The following is a 12,903-nucleotide window of genomic DNA, read 5'->3' as shown; positions in this document are numbered from 1 at the left end:
GGGCACTTCAGGGTTAACTTGTCCAGTGTGAAATCGAGCACGATGATTTGCCTCCTCCAGTACGGCTTGGGAGAGAGGACGACGAGACCCCGCTGCGGATTGGAAGCTGCAAGGGTTGGGTGCTGCTATGGCCGAAGAATCCTCTTCGTCTGGAGTCGGCGGAGAGCACACCAATAACCACACATCAACAAGCATGTATGGAGACCACCACCCCACCTATGCAATTACCAGCTCATGTAGTGCCGTGTGAGAGCGGCGGACGACGTGATGAAGGGGGTCCAATAGTGGCTAATATAATCAGCCCCGTAGAATAAAGAATGGATGATGAGACGGAGGAGACGGAGGACCCAATGGGTTTCCTCAATACAGGCGCCTATGAAGGTGATTTAGATATGATGAGTCAGCCATATGACGAATTGGGCTACCAGCATGTTGATGAGGATATGGATGATTTGCTCGGGCAGGAACGTCCTAGCAGGGATTGCAAGAAGTCTCTATTCATGAAATCATCACAGGACACTCCTGAAGATGCCGCTTCAACACAAGCTCAACTAGTCGGGGGTCGTACAGTGCTTAGCCCGGCAACACTGGGGCAGGGGTTAAGGAAGGGTCTGCAAGGTGTGCCCAAGAAAAAGGAGAGGAAGAGATCGGGGAAGAAAGGCTCAGCTGCCTGCAAACAAGCCAGAGCACATAGCAGCCACATGGTGGATTCTGAAGAGGCACCCGTCAAAGGTGCGGCCATGTTCCATGTCACGGGCGAGCCGATGCTACCACTGAAACTGCTAGAGGCACTGATACGTCTCCAACGTATCTATAATTTATGAAGAATTCATGCTATTATATTATCTGTTTTGGATGTTTATGGGCTTTACTAAGCACTTTTGTATTATTTTTGGGACTAACCTATTAACCGGAGGCCCAGCCCATATTGTTGCTTTCTTGCCTATTTTAGTGTTTCGAAGAAAAGGAATATCAAATAGAGCCCAAACGGAATGAAACCTTCGGGAGAGTTATTTTTGGAACGGAAGCAATCCAGGAGACTTGGAGTGCACGTAAGGGAAGCAACGAGGAAACCACGAGGCAGGGAGGCACACCCCCAACCCTCGTGGGCCCCTCGTGGCTCCCCTAACCGACTTCTTTCGCCTATATATGTCCATATACCCTAAAAACATCAAGGAGCACAATAGATCAGGAGTTCTGCCACCGCAAGCCTCTGTAGCCACCGAAAACCTCTCGGGAGCCCTTTCTGGCACCCTGCCGGAGGGGGAACCCATCACCGGTGGCCATCTTCATCATCCCGGCGCTCTCCATGACGAGGAGGGAGTAGTTCACCCTCGGGGCTGAGGGTATGTACCAGTAGCTATGTGTTTGATCTCTCTCTCTCTCTCGTGTTCTTGATTTGGCACGATCTTGATGTATCGCAAGCTTTGCTATTATAGTTGGATCCTATGATGTTTCTCCCCCTCTACTCTCTTGTAATGGATTGAGTTTCCCTTTGAAGTTATCTTATCGGATTGAGTCTTTAAGGATTTGAAAACACTTGATGTATGTTTTGCCGTGCTTATCCGTGGTGACAATGGGATATTCACGTGATCTACTTGATGTATGTTTTGGTGATCAACTTGCGGGTTCCATGAACTTATGCATAGGGGTTGGCACACGTTTTCGTCTTGACTCTTCGGTAGAAACTTTGGGGCACTCTTTGAAGTACTTTGTGTTGGTTGAATAGATGAATCTGAGATTGTGTGATGCATATCGTATAATCATGCCCACGGATACTTGAGGTGACATTGGAGTATTTAGGTGACATTAGGGTTTTGGTTGATTTGTGTCTTAATGTGTTATTCTAGTATGAACTCTATGATAGATTGAATGGGAAGAATAGCTTCATGTTATTTTACTATGGACTCTTGAATAGATAGAACAGAAAGGATAACTTTGAGGTGGTTTCATACCCTACAATAATCTCTTCGTTTGTTCTCCGCTATTAGTGGCTTTGGAGTGACTCTTTGTTGCATGTTGAGGGATAGTTATATGATCCAGTTATGTTATTATTGTTGAGAGAACTTGCACTAGTGAAAGTATGAACCTTAGGCCTTGTTTCCTAGCATTGCAATACCGTTTGTGCTCACTTTTATCATTAGTTACCTTGCTGTTTTTAGAATTTCAGATTACAAAAACCTATATCTACCATCCATATTGCACTTGTATCACCATCTCTTCGCCGAACTAGTCCACCTATACAATTTACCATTGTATTGGGTGTGTTGGGGACACAAGAGACTCTTTGTTATTTGGTTGTAGGGTTGTTTGAGAGAGACCATCTTCATCCTACACCTCCCACGGATTGATAAACCTTAGGTCATCCACTTAAGGGAAATTTGCGACTGTCCTACAAATCTCTGCACTTGGAGGCCCAACAAAGTCTACAAGAAGAAGGTTGCGTAGTAAACATCAAGCTCTTTTCTGGCGCCTTTTCCGGGCAGGTGAGTGCTTGAAGGTTTATCTTTGGATCTTGCAATCGAATATTTTAGTTTATTGTTTTATCACTAGTTTAGTTTATAAAATAAAACTACAAAAAAAGGAATTGAGGGTTCCTCATATGCTTCATCTTTTTAATATCTTTCGTGAAAATGATGGGAAGGAAAATTGTGCTCAAGTGCTAGAAGAAGAAGTCCATAAACAGTTTGGCACTAAATATGTGAATGATGAGCATGATTGCAATGTTGTTAGTATGAATTCTTTGAATACCAACGATGCTAATGATATGCAAAGCCACAAGCTTGGGGATGCTATGTTTGATGAATATGATATTTTTTGTCCCCCAAGTTTTGATGAGCAAATTTATTTTGATGAAAGCATGCCTCCTATTTATGATGATTATTGTGATGATACATATGCCATAAAGAATAAACATAACCATGAAACTTGTCATCCTGATTTTAGTTTTCAATTAGATTATGCCTCACATGATAATTATTTTGTTGAGTTTGCTCCCACTATTATTCATGAGAAGAAATTTGCTTATGTGGAGAGTAATAAAAATTATATGCTTGTAGATCATGAAAAGAATGCCACATGTGATGGTTATATTGTTGAATTCATCCATGATGCTACTGAAAATTATTATGAGAGAGGATTATATGCATCTACATATTGCAATGATATCAAGTTTCCTCTCTATGTGTTGAAAATCTTGAAGTTGTGCTTGTTTTGCCTTCCTATGCTAGTTGATTATTGTTCCCATAAGTTGTTTGCTCACAAAATCCCTATGCATAGGAAGTGGGTTAGACTTAAATGTGCTAGTAATATTCTTCATGATGCTCTCTTTATGTTTCAATTCTTATCTTTTATGTGAGCATCATTGAAATTATCATGCCTAGCTAGGGGCGTTAAACATTAGCGCTTGTTGGGAGGCAATCCAATTTTATTTCTGTTCCTTGCTTTTTGCTCCTGTTTAGTAATAAATAATTCATCTAGCCTCGGTTTAGGTGTGGTTTTATGTTTTAATTAGTGTTTGTGCCAAGTAGAACCTTTGGGAAGACTTGGGTGAAGTCTTTATGATCTTGCTGTAAAAAAACAGAAACTTTAGCACTCACGAGATTAGCTGCCATTTTTTACTGGAGAGTGATTTTAGGTTGATTCTTTTTGAAAATGATTAATAGACAAATTCCTCAGGTCCAACAATTTATTTCAGAATTTTTGGAGTTCCATAAGTATACGTTTGATATAGATTACTGTAGACTGTTCTGTTTTTGACAGATTCTGTTTTCTATGTGTTGTTTGCTTATTTTGATGAATCTATGAGTAGTATCGGAGGGTATGAACCAAAGAGAAGTTGGAATACATTAAATATCACACCAATATGAATTTAGAATGAGTTAACAATAGTACCTAAGTGGTGGTTTTATTTTCTTATACTAACGGAGCTTACGAGTTTTGTGTTGTGAAGTTTTCAAGTTTTGGGTAAAGATTCGATGGACTATGGAATAAGGAGTGGCAAGAGCCTAATCTTGGGGATGCCCAAGTCACCCCAAGGTAATATTCAAGGACAACCAAGAGCCTAAGCTTGGGGATGCCCCGGAAGGCATCCCCTCTTTCGTCTTTGTTCATCGGTAACTTTACTTGGAGCTATATTTTTATTCACCACATGATATGTGTTTTGCTTGGAGCGTCATTTTATTTTGTTAGTATTTTCTTGCTCTTATTTAGAATAATGTTTTGCATATTTATTTTCAATAAAAATGTCAAGGATAGCCTTTACCATGCTCATTTTGCAAATATACATGTTGCTGTTTCAAAACAGAAAGTTTACCGTTGTTGCAAAAATTCCCTAGAAAAGTCAGAGAATGATATAATGTTGAAACTTTTTCAATATTGATCTCTGATAAAGGTTATACAGCATAGTATTTTTCTCATAATTTTTGTAGTTAGGGAAGTATGATGAATCTTGCATTCTTTACAGGCTATACTGTTTTGGTAGATTGCTGTTATGTTTGCATTGCTTGCATATGTTTTCTTGTTTAATGATTCTATTTGAGGATAGGAGTATTAAATATGCAGAGACGTTTAGTATGAAATGTTAAATAATAATTTTTGTGGTTTGTTACAATAGAAAATGATAAGGTTTTTGCATTGGTTTATACTAACTTATCTCACGAGTTCTTGTTGAGTTTGGTGTGGATGAAGCTTTCGAGATTTAGGAAACCGAGATATAAAAGGAATTAAGGAGACACAAAAGCTCAAGCTTGGGGATTCCCAAGGCACCCCAAGATAATATTACAAGAAGTCTCAAGCATCCAAGCTTGGGGATGCCCCGGTAGGCATCTCACCTTCTTCTTCAACAATTATCGGTTAGTATCGGTTGAGCCTAAGTTTTTGCTTCTTCACATGAGTTGTGCTATCCTTGCAATGTCATTTTATTTTGCTTTGCTTGCTGTTTGAATAAAATACCAAGATCTAAAATTCTTAAATGAGAGAGACTCTTCACATAGCTACATAATTATTTAACTACTCATTGATCTTCACTTATATCTTTTTGGAGTAGTTTGTCATTTACTCGTGTGCTTCACTTATATCCTATGAGTAAATGGTTGAATGATTTGAATATCATAAATCTGAAATTATATATGTACTTGAACAATTCGTGAAAGAATATTGAAGGAAGAGAGATTTCACATATAAATATACTATCTTAGACATCTTCTATGATTGTGAGCCCCATTAATTATTTTCAAACTTGAGAAAATTAGTTGAAATTGGACAAAGGAAGACAACATAAAGAGTTATGCTTGGGTATATTTGTATAGAAGTTATATTGTTATAGATCCTCCAACATGTGGTGCTTGCTATTTAGAATCCTTTGCTAGCCTAAATATCTGTACTAAGTGGGAATACTACTTGTGCATCCAAATCCCTTGAACCAAGTTTCTTCCATGAGTGTCCACCATGCCTACCTATATGCGGTATTTACCTGTCGTTCCAAGTAAATTTGCATGTGTCAAACTCTAAACCTTCAAATGATAATTTGTTTTGTATGCCCGAATCGCTCATGTAGCGACTAAGGGCTGTGAGTATCTTTCATGCTAGGTGGGTTATTCTCATGATGAGTGGACTCCGCTCATCATTCACGAGAAAAATGGCTGGTAACTGGGACTCCCAGTCCCATGATCAAAAGATCAAAAATCAAATCAAAATAATTGCAAACAAAAACTCCCCCAGGATTGTTGATAGTTGGACGGCACCCGTTGTTTCGGATAAGCCGTGGAGTGTGATTGTTGGTGGAGGGGGAGTAAAATCTTTACCATTCTGTTTGGGAACCGCCTATAATGTATGTAGTATGGAGATATTGGGAACTCTTGGTTGTTATGTTGAAAATGAAAGCATACCTCTCAAAATTATTTATCTCTATTTCAAAATCGAGCTCTGGCACCTCTGCAAATCCCTGCTTCCCTCTGCGAAGGGCATATCTTTTACTTTTATGCAAGAGTTAGTAGTATTCCTTCTCATTCCAATCTACTCTTTAGTTCTCAAGCATCATGTGATGGGGAAAGATCTGAGCATATATGGCCATTCAAATATATTTGATCATGAATTATTATTGTTGACAATTATCTATATGATAAGTAAGTTGGGAGGTGAAACATTAAGCCCCTATCTTTCTCTGTGTTCGATGGATGCTATTTGTTCTAAAAATATGCTTTGAGTGGTAGCAATCATGGAAGACTATATGATATTTTAGTATGTGGAATTTGCTAAATCAAAGCTCTAACATAGACCCTTCCTGAAAATAAGATTAATTACAATTGTTTGATGACTGAGAATGAAGTTTGCTAGTTTGCTAGAAAGTTTATGGTCTATGCTTTAACATTTGAATAGCTCGTTACTTGATCATGAGAAGTTTTATGAGATGAGCTACTGTTATGCCATATAATCATGCTAGGAAAGGTGATTGAAATTTTCATTGATCAAACTTATGCACCTGCTAGCATTCACACTTCATAAATTATTTCTTTTATCATTTACCTACTCGAGGACGAGCGGGAACTAAGCTTGGGGATGCTGATACGTCTCCAAGGTATCTATAATTTATGAAGCATTCATCCTATTATATTATCTGTTTTGGATGTTTATGGGCTTTACTAAGCATTTTTATATTATTTTTGGGACTAACCTATTAACCGGAGGCCCATCCCATATTGCTGTTTTCTTCCCTATTTCAGTGTTTTGAAGAAAAGGAATATCAAACAGAGTCCAAACGGAATGAAACCTTCAGGAGAGTTATTTTTGGAACGGAAGCAATCCAGGAGACTTGGAGTGCACGTAAGGGAAGCCACGAGGCAGGGAGACGCGACCTACCCCCCTAGGCGCGCCTCCCACCCTCGTGGGCCCCTCATGGCTCCCTCGACCGACTTCGTTTGCCTATATATGTCCATATACCCTAAAAACGTTGAGGAGCACAATAGATCGGGAGTTCTGCCACCGCAAGCCTCTGTAGCCACCAAAAACCTCTCGGGAGCCCTTTCTGGCACCCTGCCGGAGGAGGAACCCATCACCGGTGGCCATCTTCATCATCCCGGTGCTCTCCATGACGAGGAGGGAGTAGTTCACCCTCGGGGCTGAGGGTATGTACCAGTAGCTATGTGTTTGATCTCTCTCTCTCTCTCTCTCTCTCTCGTGTTCTTGATTTGGCACGATCTTGATGTATCGCGAGCTTTGCTATTATAGTTGGATCCTATGACGTTTCTCCCCCTCTACTCTCTTGTAATGGATTGAGTTTTCCCTTTGAAGTTATCTTATCGGATTGAGTCTTTAAGGATTTGAGAACACTTGATGTATGTCTTGCCGTGCTTATCTGTGGTGACAATGGGATATTCACATGATCTACTTGATGTATGCTTTGGTGATCAACTTGCGGGTTCCATGAACTTATGCATAGGGGTTGGCACATGTTTTCGTCTTGACTCTTCGGTAGAAACTTTGGGGCACTCTTTGAAGTACTTTGTGTTGGTTGAATAGATGAATCTGAGATTGTGTGATGCATATCGTATAATCATGCCCACGGATACTTGAGGTGACATTGGAGTATCTAGGTGACATTAGGGTTTTGGTTGATTTGTGTCTTAAGGTGTTATTCTAGTATGAACTCTATGATAGATTGAATGGAAAGAATAGCTTCATGTTATTTTACTACAGACTCTTGAATAGATAGAACAAAAAGGATAACTTTGAGGTGGTTTCGTACCCTACCATAATCTCTTCGTTTGTTCTCCGCTATTAGTGGCTTTGGAGTGACTCTTTGTTGCATGTTGAGGGATACTTATATGATCCAGTTATGTTATTATTGTTGAGAGAACTTGCACTAGTGAAAGTATGAACCTTAGGCCTTGTTTCCTAGCATTGCAGTACCGTTTGTGCTCACTTTTATCATTAGTTACCTTGCTGTTTTTATAATTTCAGATTACAAAAACCTATATCTACCATCCATATTGCACTTGTATCACCATCTCTTCGCCGAACTAGTGCATCTATACAATTTACCATTGTATTGGGTGTGTTGGGGACACAAGAGACTCTTTGTTATTTGGTTGCAGGGTTGTTTGAGAGAGACCATCTTCATCCTACACCTCCCACAGATTGATAAACCTTAGGTCACCCACTTGAGGGAAATTTGCTACTGTCCTACAAACCTCTGCACTTGGAGGCCCAACAAAGTCTACAAGAATAAGGTTGCGTAGTAGACATCAGGCACTATCAGGGGATCTCAGGAGACTGCACGACCATGTGCTGTCGACTGAGAAAAGCCTACTAGCCTCGAAGGATCCAGGATATCCGACATACACAGCTCGTGTGCCTGAGGGGAAGTGCTACGTCGACACACGACCCGCGGAGGTGTTCTTCCTGTGATTTGACCATATCTTCGAGATGTTTCTGACAAGGCGGCTTGATTTTACAATCGTCCGCCTTTTTGCGCTACATATGAGCTCCGTCATGAAGAGAGAAGAAGTCTCGCAAATCTGTGTGGCGGATCTGTACTACATGCACGAGTTCTTCTTGAGTCTCGGCGACTCTGAGCGTGAAACTGCTTGGGAGTACCTCCAAAACTTCATGGTACAGAATAAGGACCAGGAAATTGTCCTCCTGCCTTATCATCCAAAGTAAGTCATTTCCAGACAACCCTTTCGTACATTTCAATCATTCCTTCTCGCTCATATGGAGAATAATTTGAGGTGTCTTTTTCCCCACAACAACGGGCGCGTCGTCCTTATCTTTCTTTACCCACGAGTCTCCCACGTCGTGTATTTGGACCCTACCAGAAACTACGAGAAGAAGGACTACACCCACATAATGAATATTCTAGATGATGCTCTCCAAGGCTTCAGCTTTAGGGGTGGCCACGTGCAGATCAGGAAACAAAGGAACAAGAAGATGGGTTTCACGCATAAAACTAACTTCTGTTGCATCCATGTCCCAAAACCAAGCAAGAAAGATGGATTCTACATCCTCCATTTCATGATTGAGTTCAGCACGGATCACCAAAAGCTTCGCATCACAAACAGAAATGATGATCATATCCACAAGTGGGTAGAATCTCATGGAGAAGCGAATTATAAACTTAGAGATGACTTCTTTCGCATCCAAAGGGACATTGCAACGATCATCATGAAAGAAGTCGTCGATGAGAAGGGGATGTTCCACCACGGCCCTATATCACGAGCTGACGTCCGAACTCGCATAGGCATGCAACGTCATTACCTCATGCCATTCAAGAAGCTAGGGGCCATCCTCGATGATATGGAAGGATGGAACTTCTAGTGATTTATGATGCCGATGATGATGATATGTGTCGGTTGAACTTGTATACTTTCTGTAGCGATGAAACTTTGTGATGTCCACGGTCCTGTCGAACTTGCATAACGCTACTTTGTTAGTTTGTGTACGATGACCTGCGTACCTCTAGTTAATTAGTTTGCATGTTGTATGTTGCAACCAGTTGCTAACCCTTTCTTTTTTGTGTTGCTCTAGTATATTTTGTTGCATATGATTGTACATCCTCTTGATGAAGATGCATCTCTAACAAGTACCTAGCTTCTTGATGGCGAGGTGGTAGTGCTATGTCGTGTACAAGGGAAGGTTCCAGGGGATTACAACGAGTGGCCTGAGTGTCAGGCGCAAGTGAATGGGGTCTCGGGCACCAGCCATAAAGGCTTCAAAAGCAGACAAGAAGCAGAAGCTAGTTACTTGAGGTTCACGCTAGCGCGAGAGAGGACTTGTAACCGCCGCCTCATGTACTGCATAGTTCCTCTCTCACTCACAGTGATAGCTCTTCTCGCGTATATCATTGTTTAGATGGATGGCATTGTAGTTGCAAGTATTCGAGACTTGTATCGCTATTTTCGAAATGATGACGAGAGACCACTTCCTGTTGGATGATGATTATTATGATGACCACCTTGTATCGCTATGTATATGCTATGATTACATTTGTATGTGTATGATATGCTAGAGATTATTGTATAAAGCCCAAAACAAAATTCAGCAGCACAAAATGTGGAGCAGAAAAAAAACTAATAACAGTAGCGCGGGGTATGGCATTAGCAGCAGCGAGCTCTTAGCAGTAGCGCTCTTCTCATAAGGGTGTTGCAGCTATTATCAGCACGCCTGTATCAGACAAACGATGCTTCTATCCCTAGTTAACAGTAGTGCTAGTCAGACCGCGCTACTGATAAGCATTAGCTGTAGCGTTGTACCAGTAGTGCGGCTACCCGTGCTACTGATAAGCATATAACCCGCGCTACTGCTAGGCTTTTCCCTAGTAGTGATATTGGCTCCTATATATTCTATGAAGATCTTTACAGTCGAGCGTTATGACAACATACGTAATTCCCTTTGTCCATCGGTATGTTACTTTCCCAAAATTCGATCGTCGGTATCTGCATACCTAGTTCAATCTCGTTGCCGGCAAGTCTCTTTACTCGTTCCATAATACATCATCTCGTGACTAACTCCTTAGTCGTTTGCTTGCAAGCTTATGATGTGTATTATCGAGAGGGCCCAGAGATACCTCTCCGATACTCGGAGTGACAAATCCTAATCTTGATCTATGTCAACTCAACAAGCACCTTGGGAGATACCTGTAGAGCATCTTTATAATCACCCAGTTACGTTGTGATGTTTGATAGCACACAAGGTATTCCTCTGGTATCCGGGAGTTGCATAATCTCATAGTTGAAGGAACATGTATTTGACATGAAGAAAGAAATAGCAATAAACTGAACGATCATTATGTTAAGCTAATGGATGGGTCTTGTCCATCACATCACTATCCTAACGATGTGATCCCGTTATCAAATGACAACACATGTCCATGGTTAGGAAACCTTAACCATCTTTGATCAACGAGCTAGTCTAGTAGAGGCTCACTAGGGACACGGTATTTGTTTATGTATTCACACATGTATTTAAGTTTCCGATCAATACAATTCTAGCATGAATAATAAACCTTTATCATGAATAAGGAAATATAAAATAACAACTTTACTATTGCATCTAGGGCATATTTCCTTCATGTACCCGATATTAACGGGGATGGGGTGCGTTTTGTCCCCGTGAAGCTTCATGGGGATCACGGGGATCGGGGCGGGGATGGTGGAGTCATCCCCGTCCCCGTTGCCTCCTTGAGTTGTAGCTGAAGTTTGGTAGTCAGCCTCATTTACATGCTCGAGGGCTCTTCATACCGCACTTTATTTTTTTGTAGTTAGAGCTAATGAGGCCTTCGCGGTGACGATGGGACGAGATGGGTGATCGATTACGGCGCTGGTCCAATGCTTTTTTCTCCTACAATGCTCCTCGACAGAGTCGGAGTTGTCTGGTAATTGGCGCGTGAGATTTATTTTTTTGGCTCTGTCCGGCACAGGCCTCGACACTTGTTTGTGGTGAGGGCTACGTCGGTGTTTGTGTTTTGTGTGGGTTGTCCGACCGCCCAGGGTGCCTTGTTTTTTCCGGGCGTGTTGTGATAGTTTTTGCTCAGTTTTCCGCTAATTAATGGGGCAACTGTCTTCTTCTTTTCGGTGAAACAAAATCATCTAAGAAAGACTCAAAAACCAAGAGGCAAATATGGTTGTTGTTGTTGTTGTGAATTTCTATAAGAGAGGCATGTGGATGTGTTGGTCGGCGCTTACCCGGCCTGCATGGCGGTACTAGTCGATAACCATTGCATGAACCTTATTTGATCTACGCTAATATATTTGGATGGATTAAAACTGATTATTGTTTGACATATTTTTTTCCTAGTTTTCTCGGTGATGGAAAACTAGAAGGCCCTACTCCATACAAAAAGATGAATAATTTTGTTTTGTTATGTCATATCCACACAAATCCTACATTTGCACTAAAAATTTTCTATTGCGCCCTAGAAAAAAAAACAAGAGGTTTGTTGTATAGTACCATAATTCATAAGAAACATTCCTTCAATTATCCCACATGAATTCTTCGAATGAAATAAGCCCTAAGCAAATAGTGCAGGAGCGTTGTGGATTTGAAAAGGAATGGATGTCCTGCAAGGAAAACAATGTAAAATAATCTAATCCTTCTAATATTCTTTGAATGAAAGAGGGCCTAGGCAATTTGTAAATATTATTTTTTGAAATGATTGGATATTTGCTTATATCCAATAAAGGCAGACCAGCAGAAATATCTTGGACAAAAATTATACTGCAATAGAAGAAAAAAGAATCGGACATAGTTCGGGATTTTGAACCCGACGTGAATCGAACACGCAACCTTCTGATCTGGAGTCAGACGCGCTACCATTGCGCCACGGATCCCATGTGATTCGTGTCATAAACTAACCCATTTATCAGCACAGGCCCAAGTTTGGGGGAGAACTCCATGGGCCCCCCTTCGTGGCTCCAATCCGTCCTAATACGGCCCACTACAAGTAGGATATCATATATCATCTTCGCTAGCATATGGGCCATCATTAGCGTACCGCTACTGTTAGGACACAGCCCATGTACTTTGACAGTCTCTTTGATTCAAAGGATTTTCATAGGATCTTTGAAGGATTAGAATCTTTAGGAATTTTTCCTACGTCGATCGTTCGATTCGTAGGATTGAATCCTGTAGGATTTTTTCCTAAGGATTCATTTGTACTACATTTCACAGGAATTCTAACATCCACTCCAACCTCTTGGAAAAAATTCTTTGTTTTTCCCATGACACAATCAAACAAACTCAAATTTTATAGGGATCCAGTGGACATGCCATTTCAATCCAACGTTTTTTCTATTCGGCTGGTCATAGTGGGGAGTAACTTAGACTAGTAACATACATATGTTATTAGTCTATGTTACTACCTTCATAGTGGATAGTGTCATAGGTGTGGTAACATAGTTGCCTTCA

At 40.8% G+C, this 12,903-nt stretch overlaps 1 non-coding gene across 1 annotated transcript; it reads right to left on the bottom strand.

The window, feature by feature from the left end:
* Nucleotides 1–12,254: 12,254 nt before the first annotated feature.
* Nucleotides 12,255–12,326, bottom strand: TRNAW-CCA (transfer RNA tryptophan (anticodon CCA)). Its single transcript has one exon. It is a non-coding gene; the product is annotated as a tRNA-Trp (tRNA).
* Between the last annotated feature and the right edge of the window lie 577 nt (nt 12,327–12,903).

Source organism: Triticum aestivum, chromosome 7B (genome assembly GCF_018294505.1).
Source record: "Triticum aestivum cultivar Chinese Spring chromosome 7B, IWGSC CS RefSeq v2.1, whole genome shotgun sequence".
NCBI classification, from domain to species: domain Eukaryota; kingdom Viridiplantae; phylum Streptophyta; class Magnoliopsida; order Poales; family Poaceae; genus Triticum; species Triticum aestivum.
This window is presented reverse-complemented; position numbering and strand designations above follow the sequence as displayed.